Below are 7,237 nucleotides of genomic sequence, written 5' to 3' on the forward strand. Positions count from 1 at the left end.
TATGTGCCATGGCGTTTAATCAACACAACGTCATTGTTCTCTATCTTTAACCTTAATCATAAACAAATCAGTTTGGCACAAAAAGGAGCAGACTATACGATTCTGAGCATTGAAAAACTTGAGAGATTACCATTGACAATGTCAGAAAGACCTGTCATTGAATGGATAATACACGGAATTATCACAATTCCGATAACAACTTTCCAATTTAAAAAATGCCAAGAGTATATACCAGCAGGCCATTATGAAAGGTTGGGTAAAGGCTACATTAAGTCATCATGGAAATTACCTTATACACACACATGTTATAGTGACAAAAACCAGAATGTATTTCTTAGTGGTAATAATTGTAAACAATCACTAAGCGGTATACTTCTGTGCCAAGGTATTAATTTACATGGGGCCTGTGAGGGGACTTCAAATAACCTTTCATGCCACCAGCACAGCACACCTGCAACACAAATAGAGCCATTCTTTCGACAACTTTCTAACGGGAGTTACGTTCTAATAACGGACCACAGCTGTTGTGGCATGGTGCCAGGAAAAGCATATCTCGTAAGCGTTAGCTCCATGGTCACTTGCTGTATGCAAGCATTGTATCAGCCGTCCCTACTGATACCGAGGCGACGATTTGGCCTTTGTTGAATATCTCTTCTATACGAATTGATGCTTTAAGCAGAATGAAGTCTGCTTTTACAGACGACAGTGCCTATTTCGTCATCAAAAGAAACGTATGATCTTCAAGTTGCAAGGACAACGGCAGAGATACATACATTTTTATCAACTAATTGCCCGGTGCATTTCGTGGAAATGCTAAGCCAAATCCTAAATATGTCAGATGCCAGTGGTATCGCACATGTATTTAAGACAATTTTTTCAGGACTGTTAACACCCTTCGAAGCAGTCCTGGGCATCTTTCCCAATTTTGTCCATTCGGTCTTTGGCGACCTACCACTACTTTTGAGACTCGTGGCAGGAATCTTATTTTTAACCCTTCTGCTCCGATATGGCAAGCAAGAATGCAGACATGACTCCAGCAACAATGGAAGAAACGATCCTAGCAATACGCTACCGGGACCGCATAACTAAAGTCCTTGGATTAGCCCGGCTAAGAGATCTGAATATGACCTGGTTTCTTTCATTCAGATCTATATGGCAGAACTGCACCTTACCTGTGCTTCGATGTATGCTATGCGGAGAAGAATGCGTTTTGGACACCTGTCTTACACTACAATCAGCAGTACCAATGGATATCGATACTTTGCTATGTCCTGTAACGGCTCATGCATCGTGTTGTCCCCAGCGGTTACCAATCCTGATGACGGCATTCGTTGAGACTTCTCCACCATGATTAGGTGGTGGCAGTGAAGCAAGAAATGAGAGCAACATCACCCAGGTACGACCTTCTGTGAGCATTGCTGATCCCGACACAGATGACAGCAATCATTCTCACGACTGCCCAGTTACAGCCTTTTCAACCATGGTCGAACTTTCACCTGAAGCTGTAGACTGTTTTTTTGCGCATCTATCTGAAGTAATGTTCTCCCCTGAACCAAAAGAATAACTTTTAAGCAAACCGGCACACAGCGTTCCCATGAACTCTGAATTCGGTCTTCAGCTTCGAAAAACAAAAGCTATTGAAAACATTTGGAACTATTTTATCCCCTGTAAACGAAATTATTTTTTTCCAAATTCCAAAATATTTACCTTTTTTTGGCACATGTACTCTGCTTACAGTAGAACTATTCATAAAGAACAGAGCTTCTATTTTTAGTTAATCTAGAGACAATATGTTACCGCAGCCTCTAACACACTCACAAGCAATTTCATTTATATGTGATGAAATAGTCTCGACCTTCTTTTCTGTAATTAAGAGACATTTCATGTGTAATTTTCGCAAATCGTTCAGCTAAAGATATATGCAATTTTTTTGAATGATTACACTGCTTAAAAACGTACAGTACCTATAACGTTCCGTGTATTTCGCATACACCATTTCGAATGCAAAACGTATTTTGGGGTGGGTTGGAATACACATGCATCTTTATTGCTTAGTTTTTAGTAATTGATGGACATAAAATCGTGGAGTGGGTGTAGTGTTTATATCTAGGAACCTGAATCAATATTACCATTTTATGCCCTTACACGGCTATAATCAATAAATACCCCTATAATGGCATAAGAAACAGATCCATATTTCAGTAAATCGCCCTTGCAGCCCAAGGCATGGCAAAAGCTACTTCCTTAGATTCCTAGAAAGCACAACGAGTTCTTTCAACACACCAAACCTCCAGCAACCTGGGAAATCCCCGCTTGCTTTGTTTTGATTTGTAATAGAACTCCTGCGAGCACTGTAAGAACGGCCAGTATGGTTGGGATACCCGTCACCCCCTCCCAACACACTCCCCAAGAATGGGAAGACGGAAACGGTTCTTGAACTTTTGGAAGGCGGGAGGGAGTTACCCTCCCGGCCGTATTTATTAAAATATGAAACAAAATTAAAACGTTTAAAAATAACAGTTTCATATCATGTACAATTTCATTTACACATTACGATGTTTCATGGGCTAACCTTAACACATCTCTAATACAAAGGTTCTCCTAGCCGATTCTAAAACATCCTGTAAATGCATTTCAAAAATTCAAATTATACATCCTAACATTACGGGCCAACGGCAAGGTCGTAACCGGTGTCAGATCCCTAAACCAGAACTCCCCCCTCACTTGTGAGGGGCGGGCGCACAGAGGACTGTCCCTCTGTGCCAACTTCCAATTTCCCTTGTCTTAACGGGGGCCCCATATTTACTCGACGCCATCTTTAGTGGTCGTCCGAGGACTCGTGTGAGGTGTCTAGAAGGTAGCGTAGACCCCCCCTCCCACCCCACACTGCTTACCACATCTGCCGTCGCAGATGTCCTGGCCCCGGGAAATTCCCAGGAGGGGCCCGTAGCCCCTCCTCCCCAGGGAGGGGCCTATGACCGCCTTCCCTTTCGGCGGCCCCATCCTTAGAGGGGACCGCCTCCCCGTTTGAGGGGCCAATGGCCGCCTCCCCCCGGGCGCTCCCATCCATAATGGGTGACGCCCCCACCTCTAGGGATCTTCCAATTACTGCTCACCGATCATGACCTTACCGCCCGACCAAAATAAATACGAGATTTTTTAAACTAAAGAGGATGGAAAAAGACAGACATACTGCGATTCAAAGTATCAACTCCTACTAAGCTTTGACGACATACATGCAGAAAGAGCAACCACTTTATTTACATACCAAAAATTACGAACTTTATTCGAAAACAACCTAAAAAGGAAACAGTATCGTGTCACTCGACTTTATTCCAAAACAAATCGCTGTCATCAGGGGCTGGTGGCTGGGTCAAAATTGGCTCCTTGTTCTGTCTCGAGCTCACGTGCAACGGGGAGGTGCAGCTTCTGAGCACAAGAACAAGAGGATGCTTCCTTGGATCGTCGCTCCTCTTATCCTCCTTCGGGCAGGCGTGGACCCTCCTCCAATCCGCCTCCAGGGCGTGGCCAACGGTGTAGGTGTCTAGGACAACCCCTCCTTGGGCGGGAAAAAGGCGCGCCCCGGCTACGCCGCTTCGGGCATACCAGCCGAGACTCGCCTCCCGCCCAAAAATGGCTTCCCGGGGGGATCGGGGTACTCCACCATACGTTCGGGGGGACCGAGCGGTCGCCCCTTTCCATTCTTAGTGACATCTTTATTGACGTCTTATGTCCAAACCTTACGTCAAATTCGGCACCTTTCAGGTATAGATATACCAACCTTGCCTTAAGCAAACACACGGTGGTGGTTTCGGAGCAGAGCAGCTAATCTACTTGCCGAGAGCCCAGCAGACGCGGAGAGCCCACGGACGCTGCCCCTCCTCTTTGACGCGCTGAGAAAGACGCTGTCTTTTCTCCTGCCGAGAAAATCCAGCTCCGGCTTTTCCAGCCTACCCTTGCGGGTGACTGGGATATCGAGTCCTGAAAGAGAGATACCAGACCTCCTACATTCTATTCCCAAGGTACAGTGCTGACTAAACCCTTAAAGAGAATTCTTGAGTCAGATTCTTGGCAAAAACCTACTTAACTTAAACTGCTACTTACTTACTCCTTCCCACGTATTAGGCTTAGGTCAGGTACAACGTGGTAGGCGTATTTTAGAAGCACCAGTTGAGCACGTTAGCCTATGTATATATTTTTTATATATTTTATCCATTTTAAAGTGTCTTATGGCTAAGAAACCATATCAATGCTTTTACAGTATTATTACTCCTTTTACTGTACGTACTTTACTTTGCATTAAGTATTGCAATATTGGCAATTCATTTCTCTTGCATGAGAAGGAAGACTGCTCAATAAATAATACCTTTTATTGAAAACGCCCGTCTCTCTATTCTCTGCACTCTGGTGAAACTTAGAATGCACATCTGACTGAGTGAAATAGCTGTCTATTGATTCACACGACTCTTGAGATTGACTCTTATTCTGAGGGAGCAAAGTCGTCATGCTTATGCGGTTCTCGGAAGCTGAATCCCTTCTTGTCTGAGCCAGGGAAGCTGATCCCTTCCTATTCAGTCAAGAAAGTTTCCAGTGACCTCTGAGCTAGCTGGCGCAAACCTAAATTAAGTCTAACATAGTCAGTAGAGACCTAGATGACCTTAGTCCTACGTCTACACTGCTGTTTATGTTATTCCAATGCGCAGGGCCTATAGGGAAAATAGGAACTACACTACAGAGGAAGGTCACATGGTGCGCCTGCGGACCACAGAACACTATTCTCGATTACCTTCCATGCCACAGGGAAGCCCCAGAATGCATGTATGATTGCTGTGTGTGCTGAGGCAAAAAGGTCAAAACCGGTGGAGCTTGCCATGGGGAACTCGAGGTAAGAGTGCCCTCTCTCCATAGCCTTGCACTGGGTCTGTTAATCCTCAAAAGATATATGGGTACAAAGAGAGGAGGACCGGGCTATTACTACTTAAAGGTAAGTAGAAGGTCCAGCTACAGCTATTGCCCGTATGGTCAAGTTACTACAAAAATTGCTGAGCTGTTCCTAGAGAGGAGAGATATGCGTCAGGGGATGTGGGGGGTATTGTAAGGGTTAAGAGATACTACCCCTGGGTATCCACTTTGTTGGATTTAATGCCCTCACACACCTTTGCAGGTGTCATGCTTCATCATTTGGGCTTTGCTCCCCGTTGGGTCGGCGGTGCAATACCCAACGGGCGACACCTCAAAGAGGGGCTCTTTAGCGGAGATCTTTTTCCAACAGCCGTTTGGATGAAGTGCGGGTATGGGGCCGGTAAGGATTGTAGACGTATTGAGAGTGGTTAAAATAAAGCTAGGGGTACCATTAAATGATTTATTCTGGTGGTTCGCTGCTCTAATTAAAATCAGAATCTAGAGGTTGAGTCTGGAGTACTATGCTTCCAGAGGCCTTCCAGAGAGTGCTAATATCTGGTCAACATGTTTCTCGCTTGTGTTTGTTAACGGGCGATTCGTCAGGACCTATGAAAACTATTTAGCAGGTATCTAATGAGTAACTGTCTACGGTGAGTCACTAATGTATTAGCATTGCACACTAGTGAGAGTAAAAATAGAAATATTCAGAAATGGAAAAATATGGGGGGAGAACCAGTTATGTTGGTCCTATTTTACTCATCTTCCATGTGTTTGTCTGTGTTAAGCTGTCAATACTTGTTAAGGAAAAAGGGGAAGCAAATCACAAATGGAAAACACATAATCACATCGGATGATGACATATCAACATGCCAGTGGAATATATCACCAGTGTGTATTATCACACTATGGGTTGCGTACATGCACTCTTCTATGTGGAATCTTGAGTGAGAGTGCTCCTGTGGATAAAAACATTTAAAAATGCCAAAAGGTATAAGATGCAGCGCGCAGTCCTAAGGTGATGCAGGTTTTAAACCCACCTAAAAAGTGTAATGTACAGTTAGTAACAGTATCCAGCGGGTAAAGCTTCAGGTAAGGTCTTCCACCGCAAGGCTATGTACAAGGGCGAACTAGGGTTAAACAACACTATATGAAAAACAATTGGAGACACTTCTGTATGTGAATGAAAAGATACTAGGTGGTCAGTTCATTCATGGGGCAAAGTCTGTTGTGGTTCATTTGTATAGACCAATGGATTGCCCACTTATAAACCCTGCATTATTAGATTAGAGGTTGGAGGGTCATTTGGAGATGTGCATGAAATGATGGTAGTGGGTGGTGGTCTGCTCATTCAAGGTCTGTTATGGCTCAATTGTACTTGTACATCCAATTAGGTTGCCCACTTATAAAACCCTGCATTCTTAGATTAAAGGTTGGAGGGTCACGTGAAATGTTAGGTACCCGCTGGCAAGGGTGCCCTGCATTGTTAGGCTTAAGGAGGTAGAGGGTGAAGTGGTTAGTACTCTGTGGGCAAAAATGTGGCTCAGACACGTGGTTGTGGGTCCAGAGTATAAAAGCGTATATCGCTACAACTGGATAACCCTCCCGCTCAAAACCACAGTATCCTTAGGGTTCTCCTTTTCAACTCTAGTGCTACCCACAGAGAACCTTTTAATCATAATGCAGGGGCTCCCTTTGCGAGAGATCCAGTGAAAACCGCTTACCGGTTGTGCGGTAACCTGAGCCCCGTTCCTTTTTTGTACCTATGATTTATATGCTCACTTATGGAGGTTCTTGCGCCGTTTATCCTAAATGACCAGAACTTCCTATTAGTGGGAGACTTCAACTTCCACAGTGAATTAGAGACATGCTTGGAGGCCAGAACACTTCTTATGGATATGGAACACATAGGTCTAAAAAAGATGAATCAGGGACCCACACATGAGGCAGGTCACACGTTGGATCTGGTGTTCTCCAACTCACCTTTATATATGTGTTCACCCTCCACTCAAGTAGAATGGACAGATCATTTCATTTTAACATTCTACACTAAGCCCATGGGTAAATCTAATGTAACGACCACCTTAGCCACCAAGAGAAGACCTTGGCACAAACTAACACAGGACACTTTTCGAGAAGCTTATCAAGCCCCTATGATTAATGAGCATGAGGGAATGATGTCAACTGAGCTCAATCGGTTTGTAAATGCTGTCAATGAAACAATTGATGGCATTATTCCTCTGAAAGTGTATAAACCCCGCCAAGCAGCCAGACAAGAAGTCTGGTACTCTGAAGACCTGAGACATATGAAACAAAAGTCCAGAAAGCTGGAAAAAGT

This window comes from Lissotriton vulgaris, chromosome 3_2, assembly GCF_964263255.1.
Source record: "Lissotriton vulgaris chromosome 3_2, aLisVul1.2, whole genome shotgun sequence".
In the NCBI taxonomy this organism is placed as follows: Eukaryota; Metazoa; Chordata; class Amphibia; order Caudata; family Salamandridae; genus Lissotriton; species Lissotriton vulgaris.